Raw genomic sequence first — 19,238 nt, forward strand, 5'->3', positions numbered from 1 at the left:
GCACCATTGCCCACCTTCTCTGTTTAGAGCCATCTCTCTAGGGAACATCAGTCCTGATATTTGAGTCTTAGAGCTTCCTTCAAGGAGGCAGAAATAATCTGGGCAGGAGGATATAGCTGAATGACTGGCTAGGAGTCTGAATTTTGAATTAGATAGACCATGCCCGGAGAATGCATAGTTCGTGTTCAACCCAAGTGTTGGAGTCATTCCTATGTTCTTACTATAGAAGTTTCTGTTAAAAAATGAAGTGACTATACTGGCCATGTTAGCACGGTAGGATCCCAGGGACATGCTTACCTCTGCTCATAGGTGGGCCTGTGTAACGGCTGTCTCTACCCCTAGGTATGGCTGCACCTGCTGTGGTTCTCACAGGGACAATTCTGGTTCTGGCCACAGTGGCTGCCTTTGCTGGTCTGGTGTTATGGACGCAGAGAGGAAAAGTGCAGTTGTCACGGAAACACCTTGCAGCAGATCCATTATGACAACTCACTGTCCTTCCCCAGCACAAGGAGAGGCCACACATTTCCCTGGTGACTTGCAAAGGGACCTCCACAGGAACTTATGAGGGCTAGGGGTTGGCTCACTGTTCAAGTGAGCAATCGGAAGAGACTCAAGACCTGAGCTAAGTTTCTAGGTTACATTTGTCTGAGAATGCTTCCCTGCCTCCAAAAACTCAAATTTTAACATTAAACTACATCTGTCTCTATCATACATCTGTACAATGCACCCACATCTCCATTCCTCCTTTCACCTCTCTCCCCCAAAACATCTTCATTTCTCTCCTGACTTCATGCCTCCCAACACTAAGTCCATACGCAAATGTGTGTGGGGTCACCCACTGGGGCATGGGCAGCCTACTGATGGCCACCTACTCTACTCTGAAAGCGACTCTCTTTTTCTCCCTCAGCAACTAAAACTTCTCAGAGCTCATCCATGCTCCATGTTGGACTTTTAAACCAGCTCGATCTCATGTTGAGTTTGTGCTGGTAACCAACCACGTGTCTGTGAATTCCCCAAGGCCAGCCTTCCCCTCATCCAGTGCTTACAGTCGTTCAGTCCCCTCTTCCACAACACTCCCTGAACCTTGTGAGGGGGAGGTGGTTGATATATGGTTCCATCTGTGGCTGAGACTTGGCTTTTGACTCTTTAGAAATGTCTGGTAGTCTTCTAAAGCTTAACTCTTCTGTGACTGGTAGTCTTCTAAAGCTCAACACTTCTGTGGGGGTGTTCCTGTGGAGCCTCCAGTCCTATTGGAAATATTAACCCCTTTAACCTACCAATGTGTGCTGCAAATAATTCATTTGCATAACACTCATAGCCGTCTCCTATCCAGGGTAGCCCAAGCACAGTTCAAGGCTTCAGGATGTCCCAGAGGGATGCAGAGGGGTGTCTCCATGGTGAGGTGGAAGCCCTGAAATGGAAAAAAACTTGAAGGTTTCTTAGAGGAGGTGCAATTCAGGATGAAAGAATTGCTAGCAATGACAAGGAGAGAAGTCACATAGAATGTTAAAACATCAGGATATTAGAACATGTCATGCTGAAGGCTAGGAAGATTGGCTGGTACCAAGTCTTGGAGATTTTGGTGTCCTAAAACCAAGAGATGGGTTTCTATTAGTCAAGCTACTTCCAAATGTCCCCAGGGATCTGGGTTTCCTCTTCCATCTCCACACCCAGAGCTGTAATCTGATTTGCTTGGTTTTGTACATAAGGGTTCCATCAATATTCACCATAAACAGGATTAGGCTCCTATGTTCTGAAGGTGTGAAAAAGTGCTGGAAATATTAAGCATAGAGGTAACCAAGCCTCGCTCTGGAAATTCACTCCCTCCCATCTCTCCTTGAGTATCACAGCTAGAACATGAATGTAGGCAGTCTGGCCTTAGAGCCTGTCCTACCCGTGGTGGTGCTGATGCCAAGAATGAGGCATGTAGCAAGTAGATACATTTTGGATCAGAACGATCAGAGTTCAAGGACTGGCTTTTCTAGGTATTGACTATGTGATCTCGTAATTTATCCTCCTTTGTAAAAAGAGGTTTCCTTGTCCCACCCCATCCTGCATCTACTTCTAAATAATCACTCAGAAGCTTAATAGTAATTACAAACTGCTGGGTCTATAGTCCAGGCTTATTACTAACTATCTCTTACATTTAAATTAACCCATCTCTATTAATCTATGCATTGCCTCTTGGCCTCTGGCTTTACTGGTCCTCTGACATATTGTTTCTTGGACAGCTGGCTTGCATCTCTCCTGATTCTGTCCTTTTTTCCCCATGTATTCAGTCTGGCTTTCCCACCTAGCTATGCACTGCCTTGCTATAGGTCAAAGTAACTTTTATTATCAACTGATGAGAGCAACATATATTCACAGCATGCAGAAGGGCTATCCTGTAGCATTCCCCCTTTCTGTCTAATCAAAAAGGAAGGTTTTAACTTTAACATAGTAAAATTATAAACAATAAAACAGTTATCAAGTAAGACTTATAGTTACAATATCTACTCTATTTGTATTTTAAAAAATTAAAAATATTTAATTATCTATCCTATCTTGGTGAGTTTAAAGTATTATATCTAATTTACCTTTTTATCATAACAAAGAAAAATTATAATTATAACTATCTAGTCTTCAACTCCATCCAAAATTTGAGAAGGAAATAACATTATTACCTGAGTAAGAAGGAAATACAGGTTAGTGACTTCCAAGAGTAAGAAATGACAAAAACTGCTAGCTGCCTGAACAGTCACCCAAGTTTCCTCTGTAATGTTGAACATCCATCTTTGGCCTACAGGTCCAGCATATCTGATGGACTTTTCTGTGAATCAGAAAAAAATTTTAAACAATCCATTTATTTATTTATTTATTTATATTTTATTTAAGTGTTTTGTTGTTTTTAATTGACCCATACATTTTCTCCACTCCCCTCCCTTCCTCTCCACTCCCCTTCTTATTCTCTTCCATGGTCCCCATGCTCCCAATTTACTCAAGAGATCTTGTCTTTTTCTACTTTCTATGTAGATTTGATCCATGTATGTCTCTTTTAAGGTCCTCATTGTTGTCTAGGTTCTCTGGGATTATGAACTGTAGGCTGGTTTTTCTTTGCTTTATTTCTAAAAGCCACTTATGAGTGAGTACATATGATATTTGTCTTTCTGGGTCTGGGTTACCTCATTCAACATTATGTTTTCTAGATCCATACATTTGCCCATAAATTTCAAGATGTCATTATTTTTCTCTGCTGTTTAGTACTCCATTGTGTAAATTTTTCTTATCCATTCTTTAGTCGAGAGTCATTTAGGTTGTTTTCAGGTTTTGGCTATGATGAACAATGCTGCTATGAACATAATTGAGCACATATCCTTGTGGTATGATTGAGCATCCTTTGGGTATATAGAATCAGGGAAATTTGAAGGACTGTTTTACCTTGCCTTGACAAAGTTTGACATTCACCTTTTTTTGTGTCTGACTGATCCAGTTTGGACAGTAACTGTCAGCAATTGAAGCAAGGGCACGTTCTGTGCCCATATGGCTAGCTTTTACCATGAAGAAAATAAATTCCATATAGAGTTTCTGCAATGCCCATAATCTTTTCTGGAGTACATTGGTGCAATCAGGAACTGACATGTCTTACTGTCCTGAAAAATCTGTTATTAAAAGATTTTAAATGCCATATTATGTAGGTCTTCAAAATGTTTGAAGAATACCTATCTATCTGAAATATACCTTTGTATATGTAGAAAACCTTACTAATAAGGCTATAAGTTTGACTATTATAGATGATTAACTGAATTTTTATAAACTGGTATTTTTAATTATGCCTTACATTTTTGACTGAGCTATAAAGATATAATACCTTAAACAAGAGTAAAAATATAGAGAGAGCATAACAAAATTAACCTTAAATTTATATCAATAAACTAAAATCCATAACAATGTAAAGTATTTTGAGATTAACAGTTGTTTTATGGATTAAGGTAGATTCAATAATCTACCTGTTTATCCTATTTCTCGATCACTACTGAGAGCAACCAAGCTGTGCCTTGTTTTCCAGCCACGCCAACAAGGCACACCTGTGTCAGGTACAACGTTAGCAGCACGTCTGCTGTGAAGATTTCTGCAGATCGTAGATCCTTTGTCAGGAGCCCACAGGGTGAAGAGATGTTTATGCCTCTGTGGGACTGAACCAGGCACTTCTGTGCGTATGAAAGTTAATGTGAACATCTGTGCTGTTCTCCAGTTGAATTTGATCGGGCCAGGCATTATGAACACTAGGACATCCTCCAAGCAAAATCCCAGGAGCTTTGCGTCTCCAGACTGGTGATTCTCTAACTTTGAGAACTGAAGCACAATATTTTTTTTAAAAAAAAAAAAATGCAGAAAAGGTATATACAAATATTACATCTTACTTTAAAAAGAACTTAAGAAATGTTTCTAGAGTGAAGATTTGGGGTCAGCAGAGTGGAGGCTGAGATTCTGCATTTCGACAAGCTCCCCTGTGATTCCTATACTCGTGATTTGATCAGACAAAGAACTCCTAGTAGAACCTTCCGTGGTGATGGCAATACCCCAAAGCTACCATCGCCACTAGCTACAGGTGACTGAACACTAGTGTCTCCAGGGGAACTGAATGTCAGCGGTAATTACATTTAAATAGCTAGGGAGCAGCAGTGATGACTTGGCCAATACAGCTCTCACTGCGTAAGCACAGGGTCTTGAGTTTCAGTCCCCAGCACCCACATAGGACAGCAACCAGGAGTGGCAACACATGCCTATGACCCCAGTGCTGGAGAGGTAGAGACGGCTTGCTAGCCAGTCAGTCTGGCTGACCTAATGAGCTTCAGATTCAACAAGAGACCCTGTCTCAAAAGTAAGGTGGAAACCAATATAAGAAAGCCCTCAACACTGACCTCTGGTACCATATGCTGCCCATCTATAGACACACAATTTAAGTAGTCCCATGTGGCCAGTGGCAAACTTAGTAGGTAGCACAGTCTCAGAATGTGGATTCATTTATCCTGGACTTTAATGACTCTCTGGTGGCTACTGGTACCTCTGCAGTGCGAAACTGGTCTGGGATGGAAGCTCAGACATTACTTCCCCCATCCTTTCTCAGTTGGCCTTGAATGCCCCAGGGCACATGCTGAGTCACCCTCTAAAAGCTCAGTTGCCTTTGGGGAAGGTTGAATAGGTCCCGGGAAATGAAGGCAGAAAATGCCAAGCAAAGCAATCACTGGCTGTTGCTCTAAAGTGCGCTTTCAACTTCTGGCAGTGTCAAGTCCCCTTCATCTTCCCCACCCCAGCTGGAGCCTTCTCCTCATCCTTCAGGGTTCAGCACAGGCATCACTTCTTCCTGGAATCTTTTCCTCAGTCCCCACGGGCACCCCTTCCTCCATAGACGTCCTGTCTCCATCCCGAACCCATCACCCTTGCTTCTGCACTGACAGGGGCAGATCTAGGATGATACTGAGCTGATCTGAGCCTTGCCTTCCCTGGAGTTTTCAGACCACATCGTTCCTTCTGATCAGCTCCTCTCTCATCATTATACGTTTTTCTGCTTGGGGATTGAGTGACTCTAAAAGCAGACAGAATAGGTAACAAAAGTAAAACGTGCCATTTCACACAAGATTTATGTGCTTTTTAACTCATCCCATCCTTCCCCAAACCATACAAATTTGGTGGCGGTGGCCCCTGACATTTTGCAGGGCAAGAAAGAGAGGCTGGGAGAAGCTAAACTGAACAGTCACAATGGACTTGAACTAGGCACCTGACTCCAGATGTAGGGCGTCAACTTACTATTTTCTTGCATGATGATGAGACATAGAAGAGAGAGTTGGTCTTAGAATCAGATATTCAGATCTGGCTGATGACCACACATGTGCCTCCCTGGACAAGCTACCCAGACTCAGCGATCCTATCCAGAATGGGGCTAACCACAGCTACCTTGAAGAGCTGTGATGGCAGTTGAAGGAGACCTTACTGCTGAACTGTTCGAGTCCTGGACCAACCATAGTGTCACCAAGGGGGTTGACTGGTCTGTGAGGAGCTGGATGCTATATCCCATGGATGACTTTCTCCTCACTTTTCTCATTCCCCTTTCTCGCCTTTTCTGGATCATCCTGAGTTAGGAACATTCTACTTTGGGACTGGAGAGATGACTCAGTGGTTAAGAGCATTGGTTGCTTTTCCAGAGAACCTGAGTTTGATTCTTAACACACCATGGCAGCTCACAACCACCGGTAACTTCCGTCCCAGGGGATCTAACGCCATCTTCTGTTCTTTTCAGGCACTGCACACATGTGGTGTACAGACATACATGCAGGCAAAAACGCCTATGTGTTTAAAATACTAAAAGGAAAAAAAAATAACTTTCTACTTTGTTTCTGATTCCAGGGAAATCGCGTGGCCCTCTGCTAGATTGATGACGAAGCAGAAGCATGGCTTAAGAAGCCAAGTGTGCTGCAGGAAGTGTGGCTGGTGAGGCCCCTCTGCCCCAGCAGCCCTCGGTTCCCACTGTGAGAAGTGGCCTTCTTCCCAAAGGTTCAAAGGTGGAAGGGTGTTTCCTAGTCTGATGCATTGTTCTTTCTCTGCTGCAGAGACTTGGACCTCAGGCTCTTTGCTCTTAGAGAGGACCCTGAAGCCTGGCTCCCTCCTGCCTCTACCTGCCCCCTTCCCTTTTCCTTAAGGGCCGTAATTCTGACCCATCATCCTGAGTCTGTGATGGTTGCCTGCTTCCTTTTTCACTTGGATCTTGGGGAGGGTTTGACACTTTGCATTGGGTCAGTGACCCGGGGTCACATACTGGCATTAACAGCCACAACCAGGGAAGCAGTGGAGGATCTGTCAGTGACAATGCAGTTTAATTACAGCCCATGGCTTGGATTGGACATTGATAACCCCCTGGTTTGTTTGCCAGACTCCCTGGGTTTTCTTCGCAGCTGTGTCGTTTATCAATTTATCTTCTTCAATGAGTTCAGGCACCTGTCCCTTTGCCTGTAAAATGGAAGGAGTTCTCTCATAGCACCTTAAAAGGGGTAAAGCACACAGTACGGTCACCATGTGAGGGCAGTCTCCATACATAATGATATTGCCACTATTGTTGAAATAAGAGCGGCAGGGCTGCGTCCCCGGCACCCGGCCGCCCGCATGGTTTTACCCAAAATAGTTACACAGAAACTGTATTCTTTTAAACACTGCCTGGCCCGTTAGTTTTAGCCTCTTATTAGCTAGTTCTTACATATTGATCTAACCCATTTCTAATATTCTGTGTAGCACCACGAGCTGGCTTACCAGGGAAGATCTTAACCTGCGTCTGTCTGGAGTGGGGGAATCATGGCGACTGTCTGACTCGGCTTCTTTCTCCCAGCATTCTGTTCTGTCTACTCCGCCCACCTAAGGGTTGGCCTATCGAATGGGCCAAAGCAGTTTCTTTATTAATTAACCAATGAAAGCAACAGATTAGAAAGAGATCACTCCCACATCACACTATGATGTTCAGATGTGTGAATTAAAGCATGAAAACATAGTTTCCTTCTTTGGTGTGTGCACAGAACCACCTAACATCTGCATTGTCACACAGTATTGCAATAAAGGAAGTCTGAAGGTAAGCAAAGGTATTGACTCTTCATCAGTCCTCACTAGTCAGAGAGTGGAAAACCTTACCCATCTCTCTCCCATTCATCCATGCACAGTTCTGTTTTGGTCTTGTTGAAAGTCCTGAACTATCTTAGGCTTCTTCATGGGGTCAGAGTAAGGTGAATCTGACGACTCTCATTTTCCTTTGCTCTGGGTGGAAGCCACATGAACTTGGCTTGTTCTATAATGTCACCCCTCTTCTTGAAACCCCCCCTTTCTCTGGCACATGACCATCAGGTCTGCATCAGGGAAAAGACGACTTGGTGGAATTCCAGACTGTATCCTTTCTCCACACTGGGCGAGACTATGCAATCTCCTGTGACTTCCACTTAGGCCCCACATGCCCCGCCTCCCATTAGCTCCAACTGAAAAGACACGACCTCCATGATCGTCTGCCCCACTCGACGGAGGGAGCTCATTGTGCGTCAGCTTCAGTCCGGTGATATTTGGAATAACTGTGTTTTCTAGGATGTTTGAGAAACTCAGATCATGAGAGGGACTGGATATTCAAGCTCTCATTTGCATATGACATAGTCAAGTATCACAGAAACTGACTTAAAGAATATATGTCATAGCGCTGCTGAGTTTTCCTTCATCGTTGTTGGCTCCCCTTAAGTGTCTTAAATGGATTGATCCCTGGTTTAAATCTGATCACTTCAGTCAGATGTTCCATGATTTTCTCATTCTCTAATCACATGTCAGTATGGAGGGACAAAAGTACTTTAAGAACCAAAGGTGGACTGGATGCTAGACTTGCCCAGTCAGGAGAGAGCAGGTGAGAACTTCTTGTCCCAGAGAGAATTCCATCAGTGGTCAGCAAGTTGAGCTAGGGAGGATATGCCTTTCTTCTCTCCAGCCCTTGTGTCCTTACCCAGAAACTGGGGATTAGTACTGCAAAGCTAAAGGTGTGAGCAGGAGGTGTAAATCTGAGAGGGTGTGAAAGACATAGCTTTGATTTGGGGCACAAGGGGCGACAACGGCGGTAGATAAGAGGAGGACGATGATCACTGTAACAGTGCTGTGATTACCATTAATGAAGAAAGAAACTGCCTTGGCCTGTTGATAGGGCAGAACTTATGTAGGCAGGGAAAATTGCACTGAATGCTTGAAGAAAGAAGGTGAAGAGAAACGCCAGGATCCATTGCCGGAGACAGATGTGCTGAAACTTTACTGGTAGGCCACAACCTTGTGGTAATACACAGATTAATAAAAATGGGTTAAATTAAGATGTAAAGTTAGCCAATAAGAAGCTAGAGCTAATGGGCCAAGCAGTGATTTAATTAATACAGTTTCTGTGTGGTTATTTCAGGGCTAAGCTAGTCAGGCGGCCGGTCAAAACAAGTGGCCTCTTCCTATAAACAAGTTTTCTATATAGGGTGCATATCAGGGTCTGGCAAGGGCCATTCAGAGTTTGGTAGAGAGAGACTCATTCCTTACATGAAGCTAGGGAGTAGGCAGGGAGTGGGTGGCTAGATCCAAAAGCCCAGATGACTCATTGTAGGTGTATAGAAAGATGGTGGTGAAGGATGAGGAAGGCAGGTGTGCAGATAAAAAGACCAGTTCTGGAGTGAGCCACAGCCAGTAAATATGATCCAGCATCTTGAGGCTGTCTCCTCAGACTGGACTAGTGTGCAGCTGTCCTTAGTGTGCTGTGTACACTTCTGCCATTTAAAAGGACCAAGAAAAGCACCTGGAAGTCGATCCTAGAGAGAAAGGTGCTCCGACTTCCCCGTGGTAGAAACTGTTAGTGCAATCTCCAGTTAGCACTGCATTCATCAATAAACAAGCCCCTTAGAGGACACGTGCTGGGTGCTGGGCAGGCACAAGCACGAAAGCTCAGCCCTGTCCTTACTAAGGCTCAGGACACTGAGCACTGGATGACCGCGCAGTCTATTCCTATCTGTGCTTTCGTATAAGGTGACTGAAGGTTGGCCTGTGTGGCTTCAGAACCTTTCCTTCCTCAAGGGTTGCACTGCCCTTTGTTCCTGAGGAACCAGGTTGGGCTGGCGAGACTCTGGCTGTCTGGCTCTGGTGGAAAGCTGGCTAGCATCTTGTTGCCAAGCAAGGTAGGCAAACACAGCCTTCTCCATGACTGTGTCTCCAAGGGCAGTCCTGGAAAACCACCGTTATTACGGCCGTAAACCTTTAATGAGTAGCTGTTAAAGTTTTGCTTTACTCCGGAGCTGTTTGAGGACAGATGAGGACTTCTGACTGTCACACATCAATGACAAACAGATGCATATTTGCCAGCATTTCCCCTATATCAGGCACCAGAGAGACTACCAATGAGCCAAGGAGCCGAGTTAGAGGGCTGAGTATTTACTTTGGATCTGATTATAGGAAGTATAGGGGATCAAGGCTCATTTCCTGCCCAATAGGGATCCCAAGCAGTGATATGATCTTGCAAAAGGCTTTGGAAAGCACAATAAAGTCTGCAGTGTTACTTTCTAGGTAAATGGAGTATCGATGAAGTCTGAGGATGAGGGACGATTTAACACAGAAATTAGCTTAGAGATTTAAACTTTGACTCTGTCACTTACTGGTCACATGACCTTCACTACCCTGAGACTCAGAAATAAAGATAATATCAGAGTCCTTCTCTGAAAGTTGATTTGAGAGTTAAATATATAAAGTGTTTAGCTCTATGGCTACCCCATAACAGATATGTACTAAATGTTAAGTTTTAGTACTAACATAATTCTTCATACTTATTAATAACTTCCCAATGGGTCTTAAAAACTGCACTCTCTTATTGAAATCTCCTAATAATTCTATGACATAACATTGCTCTCTCTGAAAATGGTACCGTGAGCTACATATGCTAATAACACTGGAAATGTAGCAAGTCCAACCTGGGATACGTCTCAAGTATGAAAGCAATCCATGAACAATTTGAAATCTCAATGAAAAAAAAATCCCACAGATGTTTTCATGTTGACTGTATTTGGAAAAAAGATCTTTAAGTGCACCAAATTAAATTCACAGTATTGTTAAAATGATTTTCACTTGTTTAGCTTTTCTTAAGATGGCTGCTGGAAAAATTGGAAACACACCTATGACTTGCATTGTGCTTGGTCAGATGTGATCTCACTAATTAACTACCAGCAGTAATTGCTCCATTTTCAGGAGGGAATAAAATGAGGTCTCATCAGGTGACATCACCGGCCCAACGGGTCAACATCAGCTTGGAGGTGTGGCTAGTTTGATTTAAAGGCTGTGTTTCCTCTCAGGCTTCCTGCTAAGCACCAGTGAACACAAACATGAGAGTCGGGCGTAAGAGCCTTGGGGACCTTCCAGAAATTTCCAGTCGAGCGAGTGGTACAAGTCACAGTCAGGTGGTAGACTGCCTGAGTGCAAGATATCTACCTTACGGATCCCGGACACGGTTGTAGTTCTGTTTGTTCTCTGACAGTATGTATTTTCACGCTGTTTCGTTAGGAAGAAAAATAAGAATGAAAGCTTGCATGCCACCTTGTGGAGATCACTGCATTCCCAGAACCCCACCATCCCTCAGCATGTTGATTTTATACATGTGAGCTCCATGAAAGCCCCTGCCTTCCACTGGGCACTAAACTGCTCTTTCCTTACTGTGAGGCAGGGAATGAGAACCCGTGTGACACTGTGATAAGTCTCCTGCCTGGGGATGGACTGGCAAGGGCAGAAGGAAAAGCATTGTGTGTCTGCAGGGCCAGGGAGAGCTCTGGCCCGCTCTCAGGTCTCACCAGGTCACACACTTGGATCTTAGCCTGCTTGATGTGAATAGGGGTTCAGTTTTGCCATCTGAACAGCAAGCCTGCTGCCAAGATAAAGCAACCCTGTCCCCTGATATAGTGATATATCCATTCTCTTAGTCACATCCTTGTTGCTGTCTATATTGGTCCACATTTCCAAAGCAATATTGGCCTTAGGGTGCTTAGCTTGTCAGCATCACTTGAGGTGGTATCTAAGAGGCTCAAGGCTTAGGGGTCCCAAGCTTTAAGAATGCCCCCCTCAGTCACTCCTTACTGTGCCATCCAGTGCCTCCTGAGTCAGCCTGCCTGATCACTTCATCCTTCCCAGTTGGCTCCTTGCCTAATGGGATCTAGTTTGCTCTTATGTAAGGTGTTGGAGGCATGCGGTCTCCCCTCCCTTCTCTCCCACTGACCTTAGCAACACCCAGAGCACCAGAACCAGAGTGGTGCTCAGGGCTCAAGAAGAGGCTGGGCTTTGAAGACTGTGAAGCCTGGGGTGGTCCCAGATCCATCCCCGCCTACGTGTGAGCCTTCAAACTGCTGTTTCCTTATGTGAAGAATGAGACTAGTCGCCTGCCTCAGAAAAGGTTACACATGACATGGGTAAAGCACACATAGTATGAAGAGCTCATGGATGTTTATTGCTGTCTAGTTGTCTATCACAAATCAGTCCCATAGTGTGAGTTTCCACAGAAGCCTGTGGCTAGCAGCCATGTCTGCCTGCCTGTCATTGGTCTTTTTCCTCAGCAGAGGGAGCTGGAGCTGGTCAAGGCCATGGTTGGAATCTGACCTCAGGGTGCCCAGCCTACCTCCATCTCTGCCACTGCACTGCCTGGCAAATTACTTCTCTACCTCCATTTACTGACCCGCAAGAAGAAGCTAGTGATGATGCTACCCTCCTCTCTAGGATCATTCAGGAGTATGGCAAGAGTTAGTTTACTTAAGGGGCTTGTAATCACACCTGACAGTATTCACACCCTACAGTATTCACACCTTACAGTATTCACACCCGACAGTATTCACACCAAACAGTATTCACACCTAACAGTAGTCATACCTGACAGTTACCCTTAAAAAGAAAAATAAAATCCTATAGGACCCTATAGTAAGGAGGCTGCACCATTTGTTGTCAGAGGTTTCTGTTCCGCCTGGTTCTATAGCTGTTCAGTCGCAAAGAAATACACAGAGATCTACATTAATTATAAACTGGTTGGCCTAGTAGCTCAGACTTCTTATTAATTAATTCTTATATCTTAAATTGGCCCATTATTCTTGTCTATGTTAGCCACGTAGTTTGGTACCTTTATCAGTGAAGCATTCTCATCTTGCTTCCTTTGGGCTGAGTGACAACTGCAGACTAACTCTTTCCTCTTCCCAGAATTCTCCTGTTCTGGTTGCCCTGCCTCTATTTCCTGCTTGGCTACTGGACAATCAGCATTTTAGTAAAATATAAGTAACAAATCTTTACAGAGTATAGACCATTGTCCCACAGCACTTCCCCCCCTTTTTTTTCCAAAACAAGAACTCTGAATCAGATCTCCTTTGTTTAGCTTTTCTCCTGATGATTATCCATAACAACTTGTAACCAACATTCTAAACAAAGGCAAACATTCATAGTCCATTTTTTGGGAATGTGGGTGTAGTTTTCCAGGCTACTTACTGCTGATTGGGGGCACTGATAATCTTATGGAAACCTAAAAAAAATTTAGATTATGGTCAAGTCCTGCCTGGAGTGTCCTGTGACTCTTGACCATCTCAGCCAGCATCTTGAATCTGTTCTGGATGTAGACCTCAGACATCTGGGCCATCCGCTCCTATTGGAGATTTCTCAGGGAGTGTTCCTTGGTCAAACCTGATTTTTCTTAATACAGAATGAATCCACAACCTCTCATTTCCTGGGACTCCACACCTTCATCAGCGTCCCTGCTAAGGCACATTGGAGAAGAGCAGATCTTGGTCGTCTTTGTCTTTGGACCAGCAAGGAGAGCAGTACCTGGAAACAAGCGCTGTTTAGAGCCACTCTCTAAACCTTTTCTGGAAATAGAGGAAGGGGCCCAGAAGTATTTCCTCAACTTCTCCACCCCAGGCCAGTGTCCTGCCTATTTGCTAAAGACAAAGAATGACTGCTTCAAAGTAGCTAATACATTAGAAATGATGGGATGGAAATGCCAGGCTGTGTGTTGCTAGGTAACAAGCCCACATCCCAGAGGCACTGTCAGTCTTCATTATTAACTGATGGACTCTCGAGGAACTCCTCAGATAAATTCAGGGCAGTAAGACGCATAGTACTGTCTCCTTCTCAACTCCAGCGGCCATGGCTGTCCCTCAGGTTTGGTGGGGAGGGAGGGAGGAAGGAAGAGGGGGAAGGAAAGAGGGAGAGAGGGGAAGAGGGAAGGATAATTGTGCATGCATGCAATAGTTGGCAAATTGGCCCACCTTATTAATGAAAATACAGGCAAACCTCCCAATCCTAGGTGATGGAAGATACAGTGTGGTTTATGTGGAAGGTGACGGATGCAGCAATAGGATACAGCCACTAGATGGCAGACTAGCTTTATGTCCAACCACCAAGGCGCCACCGTTGCGTTCCTGTGTCTCTGACTCTTTGCTTAGTTCAATAAGTGCCTGTGGCATCAAGTTAAAAAATTGCTTCAACTTTGGTTCCTTTTCCACCTGAGCATTTTCTGAACACTAGGGCAAACCATCTGCTTTTAGAATCCTTGTTCGTTTGAACATCAAGAAGTGAAAGCTGGGATTGAGATAGAGTATCACAGAGACCTTAGCTTGGAACTCACAGAGATCCACCTGCCTCTGCCTCCCGAGTGCTGGGACTAAAAGCATGGTCCATCAGAGCTGTCTAGAGTAGTGGTCCTCAACCTGTGGGTTGTGACTCCCTTGGAAACTTCTAGCTCCAAAAATATTTACTTTATTATTTATAACAGTAGCAAAATTGCAGTTATGAAGTAGCAAAGAAAATAATTGTTTGATTGGGGGTCAAATAATTGTTTGATTAAAGGGTTGCAGTCTTAGGAGACTTGAGAACCACTGTTCTTGAGCATAGGGGATTTGAACACACTTATAATAGGAAAACAGTTGGTTGAAGTAAGAATATTCGTTTATGGATTGGTGAGTGATTATACTCACTTCCACACCTGCACACCAAGTCTTTACCACCAAACTCCATAAGCAATAAAAAGGACTAAGATGTTTTCAGTGAGAAAATGTTTTCAATGAAGCCATTTGTGTGACCTGTCCCTGACCTTCACCCTCTCCTGCAATTCATAGCCACCACTTACAATCTCTCTCTAGAGACAATGCGAGTGAATAAGTACACATCACAAGAATCCCTCTAGGTGGTAAATTTAATAAGTAAGAACCTAGCCCACGCAAGCCAGAGGGTCCGTAGAAGGGTTGACTTTGCCGAGAGCTGTGGAAGTGGAAACAAGCGGGAGCTCGCTAAGAACTCTCCTTTCTCGGACTGCAGCTTCATTGGGGAGCAGCTTATAGCCGGGAAGTCAGAACGTTTTGTATCTGTCACCATCTTTTTCTCTGACATTGTGGGAGTCACAAAGCTGTGCGCTCTCAGCTCCTCCTTGCAAGTGATCAGTCTCCTCAACGACTGGTACAGTTTGTTCGGCCACACAGTAGAAACCCATGATGTGCACAAGGTGAGCTATGATGCACACAGACTCCTTATCCACCATCTCCGGGCTCAGGGGGACAGACCACATCTCATTTCATCTCCATTCACGGCGGAAACACCATACTTCATTGGTTTGTCTTCTTGGGAAGGGGTTTGATTAGTCCCAGGGGTACATGCGTGTCCAGAGGCACTGTGTGGGGACAGCAGAAGACTTAGTCACCGAAAGGATTGTCTTGCAAGCTGGAAGACTTGAATTTGATCCCTAACCAGGGCTTTGTGGTACAAAGTTCTCAGTGCTGGGGAGACAGAATCAGGGAAGATTGCTGGGATCCACTGGCCAACCATCTTAATTGGTGAGTTCCAGGCCAGTGAGAGACCTTGGCGTCTCAAAAACACGTGTCTTTCAGATTCCAGGAAGCTGATAGCTGCTCCCTTTGGATCCTCTGTGAGCCTTGATTTCTGTTGGTATGATCCTTAGCAATCCAGGGTGAAGATAGACTCTTCAAATTTAGACTGTCAGGCTGAGGCTAAAGGGGAGTGGCAGCTATGTCCTGCATGGTGCTACTCAAAGGGGGCATGTAAACACGGTCCCCCAGAGTGAGAAGAAGATGGACAGCAAAGCCGAGATGGTGTGACTTTTGTAGTGGTGCTGATACTGCTCTTTGGGTTGTTGGACCTCTTTGGAGGGAGAAACACAGCACAGTTACAGGATGCTGTCTGTGTTCCTGTGCCTTCATACACCTGCGGGACACAGCAGAACCACTCTGTCCATGTCCTGGGGCAGACAAGGTTGGGAGGATAGTGTGGGCCATATCCCTGAGTGACAGATACTGAGTGGGCATCCTCTAGAACTCTCCACAAATGCCAATGGCACAGAGAACCTTTGAGAGCTGATCCCTACCCCTGCTCTGCCTAGGACATCATCCCCTGGAATTTTCCTCCTTGCTTTCTCTCCTCCGGGGCACTTGACATGGGTGTGTGTGTGTGTGTGTGTGTGTGTGTGTGTGTGTGTGTGGACAGATCAGGTATTCTTTCTACTACCATCCACCTTATTTTGGGGGACAGAGTCCCTTACCAAAGCTTAAGTTCACTGATTGACTAGGCTGGGTGGCCAGTGAGCTCTCAGAATTCACCCATCTCTACTTTACAACACTGAGGTTATAAACATGCATCATGCTCAGCTCTTTTTTAAAACATTTTTTTCGAGACAGGGTTTCTCCATGAAGCTTTGGAGCCTGTCCTGGAACTTGCTCTGTAGAACAGGCTGGCCTCGAACTCACAGAGATCCACCTGCCTCTGCCTCCCAAGTACTGGGATTAAAGGCATGAGCCACCACCACCTGGCATCTTATTTTTTAGAAATTTATTGATTGTATGTTTATGTCTGAGTGTGTGTATACATACCGTGTGTGCATGAGCAGAGGTCAGAGGATGACAGATTTCCTGGAGCTGGTGTTACCTTGTAGGTGCTCAGAACCAAATCCAGATCCCCTACAGGAACAGTAAGTGCTCTTACCCTCTGAGCCACCTCTCTAGCACCTGCCCAACTCTAATGTGTGTGCTGGGACGTTGTAAGGAGGCTGCTTGTTTCCTGGCTGCTCAGCCCCGAAATAATCACACAGAAACTATATTATTTAAAACACTGCTTGGCCCATTAGCTCTAGCTTTTTATTGGCTGACACTTATATCTTAATTTAACCTATTTCTATTAATCTGTGTATCACCACATAGTTGTGGCTTACCAGGTTAAGTTCTGACATCTGTCTCTGGTGGGGCTACATGACTTCTCTGACTCCACCTCCTTTCTCCCAGTATTCAGTTTAGTTTCCCCCCAACCACCTAAGTTCTACCCTATCAGTGGGCAAAGGCAGTTTCTCCAATCAGCAATGGTATTCACAGCATACAGAGGGGAATCCCACATCATTGGAGATTCGAACTCAGGTCCTCCTGCTTGCATAGCAAGCACCTTTCCTATTCAGCACTTCCCTCAGCCTTTCTTCCCATTCTTAACAGACTACACATAATGAAAGCATATGAGAACACAGCACAAATTAGAAAACATTCTTTTCTGTAGGGCTAAACTGAATATTTTAGTTTTAGGAGGCATATAGAATCAGTTGCAGCTCCTTCATTCTGATGCTGTAGTTCAAGAGTAGCTTTAGACTGTAGTAGGAGCTGTGGGCTGTGTTCCTGCCGCCCCAGCTCATGGTCGCCTGGCTAGCTTATGCCCCAAAATAATGACACACAAACTGTATTCTTTTAAACACTGCTTGGCCCATTTCTATTCATTTGTGTATAGCACCCAAGGTGCGCTTACCGGGAAGATTCTAGCCTACATCCATCCTGGGTTGGAGTTTCATCGCGTCTGCTCTGGAGAGGAAAGCATGGCGTCTGTCTCTGAGAGGAGCTGCCTTGCATCTGAGCTCACTTCCTCTTCCTCCCAGTATTCTATTCTGTTTACTCCACTTACCTATGTTTTAACCTATGAGGGCCAAGCAGTTTCTTTATTACTTAACCAATGAAATCAACAGATTGATATGACACTCCCACATCATTAGACACAGACATGTGCATGGATAGCAAGACCCTGTTGTAATCAAGCTTTATTTGCAAGTACAAAGCGTAAACAGACTGGCCTGTGAGTAGTAATGGTTTCGTGTCTGATGGAGAGTACATTCCTGGGGGGGTAGAGGAGATCTATGACCTGGACCCTAGGAAGCACCATACCCTTGTAAATTTATTGAATCAACTATGACTTGAGATATGTGTGTGTGTGTGTGTGTGTGATATTTTTCAGTTGAAACATGAAACAAAATTCTCCATGGTTCCAGTTTCAAAGAATGTAGGCTTCCATTATTGAACACACTAATTTTTCACCCTGCATAAACACTCACAGTTACATCAGGGCCTAGGGTAATCAACCTACTTTAAAACACAGATTTGACCTGTTAGCTAGTAAGGAAAGGGGTAGAGTAAGTGTGGAAGTTGACTGTTTAGGCCAACTCCAAAACTGCTTCTGTGTGTACCTATGGTTATGGCAACATGTTCACTAGTATGTCTTCATCCCAGGAAGTTTGAGAAGCCCAGTGAGCCTCCATTCATGGGGACTGTCAACTTGCAGAATGAGTCATCTGTCTGTGTTCCTAAACCAAACACTAACAAGCATCCTTCAGTATTCAGTGCCTGGGTGTTCAAGGGTCCTAACCTATGTGTCCCAGCACTGGGTATTTTTTGTGCTTTACATTTATCTACCTGTGTGTGTATGTATGTATGTATGTATGTATGTATGTATGTATGTATGTGTATATGTGTCTCGGTGTGTATTATCTATCTATCTATCTATCTATCTATCTATCTATATCTATCTATCTATCTATCTATCTATCTATCTATCTATCTATCTATCTATCATCACATCTACCTACACCTACCTATCTGAAAAGTGTCTTACTGTATCCCAGTACTGCCAAAGGCGGGGTATTGATAGGTGACAGAGCAGAGAGTGACATCAGCTCCCTGGTGCCAGCGCACTGTCCCCTCAGTAGGTGGAGAGAGGACCTTGTGTTGTAGAGCCCTCTTGGGATGATGTCCCCTCCTTGCTGGTGATCTGATTAAAGGACTTGGTTGTTCATGTGGAAAGCAGGCATGGTGGTAATGCTAAACATGTGGATTCTATGCACGCATGTATGTGGGATGCTTTCCTTGGCACCCAAGTCACACTGAGAATTCAGATTATATTTTTAAGAGTGGGGAGTGGGGCAATGAACTTTATTCTCTGCTTTCCACAGAAGAGCATGGCAGTCCACGCAGTCGTCAGGATTTTATACATAAAGAAGTATTTCTTTCAAAGAGATGACTCCTGCAGTCTAGATGAGGAAGCCAGACCCAGTCAGGCTTCCATGTTGGCGGCTCGCCAGATCCTCCTTCACTTTCCATAGGGCGAGGAAGAACAGACGACCTGGTTGAAAAGCAAAGACGGCTTCACTGTTCCGCTCCCTGAGTTTACCGAGGAGGAAGACGGTCCGGAGATCTTGTGAGGTAGGTATGTTCTTTCAAGATGTCTGTAGAGCCCCACTAGTGTCCGTGGGGATCCTCTTAGGGGGGATGCATCCAATATCCATTCTTCTGAAAAGGTATAGTTCTGGGGCATAGAATCAATTTCCCACTAGGGGGCACTGTCTGACTGGTGTTACCTCCTGCTTCAAACTTTGCTCCCAGACTGCCGCCTAGTGTTCAGTT

At 44.6% G+C, this 19,238-nt stretch overlaps 1 pseudogene; it reads left to right on the forward strand.

Moving 5' to 3' along the window:
• Positions 1–19,036, forward strand: part of LOC130879248 (guanylate cyclase 2G-like) — a 34,081-nt pseudogene extending 15,045 nt beyond the window's left edge.
• Positions 19,037–19,238: the final 202 nt, after the last annotated feature.

This window comes from Chionomys nivalis, chromosome 8, assembly GCF_950005125.1.
Source record: "Chionomys nivalis chromosome 8, mChiNiv1.1, whole genome shotgun sequence".
NCBI classification, from domain to species: Eukaryota; Metazoa; Chordata; class Mammalia; order Rodentia; family Cricetidae; genus Chionomys; species Chionomys nivalis.